This window comes from Papilio xuthus, unplaced genomic scaffold (genome assembly GCF_000836235.2).
Source record: "Papilio xuthus unplaced genomic scaffold, Pxut_1.1 DF827764.1, whole genome shotgun sequence".
Lineage (NCBI taxonomy): Eukaryota > Metazoa > Arthropoda > Insecta > Lepidoptera > Papilionidae > Papilio > Papilio xuthus.
In genome coordinates, this window is record NW_013530885.1 from 1 (window position 1) to 879 (window position 879).

The 879-nt window shown below is 40.0% G+C and overlaps 1 non-coding gene across 1 annotated transcript; it reads right to left on the bottom strand.

The window, feature by feature from the left end:
• Window positions 1-439: 439 nt before the first annotated feature.
• TRNAM-CAU (transfer RNA methionine (anticodon CAU)) lies at window positions 440-511 on the bottom strand. Its single transcript has one exon. It is a non-coding gene; the product is annotated as a tRNA-Met (tRNA).
• Window positions 512-879: the final 368 nt, after the last annotated feature.

The window sequence follows — 879 nt, forward strand, 5'->3', positions numbered from 1 at the left end:
AGATGCGACGCGATGTCGGCGACACAGACGATGCTCTGAAGAGAGCCGCTTCTCTTTGTGCAACAGCCCCGCTATTTGTCTTTTACGTCTCCAGCAAATGTAATTAGGCGGCAAGATTTTTGAAACTTGAAGCTTAAGATATGAGTGGCCTGCCGCCGCACCGCCCCCCCCGCACCGTCCCCCGCACCGCCCTCCGCACCGCCACACAAACAATGTTGTTTTGTACACGCCGCAATATAGCTGTTCATCCGACATTACGTAATATCATTTAATATATTACTGTAATGATTTAAAAAAAACATAAAAAAATTGTAAAACAGAGAAATGAAATTCACATTTGAAAAAAATTAACTGTTATAAAATATTGAAAAAGAGAAATTAGTAATTTTAACATAATATTTGAAAGTAAAATCAAACAAAAAACAAACAAAAAGTTTTCTAGCAGAGCGTGGTTTCGATCCACGGACCTCTGGGTTATGGGCCCAGCACGCTTCCACTGCGCCACTCTGCTCTTATCAACTGTTGCGAAAAATTGATTTAGTAACTTATCACACAATTTAATATTGAAATATAAAATACAATTTTTACATTATGTTTTCATATGGAAAAAGATCTATCTAAAGTGATTACCTCACCACCCTACAAAGTATGTTAAATCTAAAATATTCTGGTTCACATAAATCTGATATGACAAAATAAATACCGGAAAAGAAAACAATTTTCCTCAATGTTAGCCAAAAATGTAAGTGTTCCCGAAGACCATAGGCAATAGTTATAAGTGGGCAGTCGAAGCGGCGCAATCAGAGCCGGCGCGGCGCACATCAAAGGCAAACTTAATGGCTTTTAAGCGAAGCGCGGGGTGCGGGGTGCGGGGTGCGG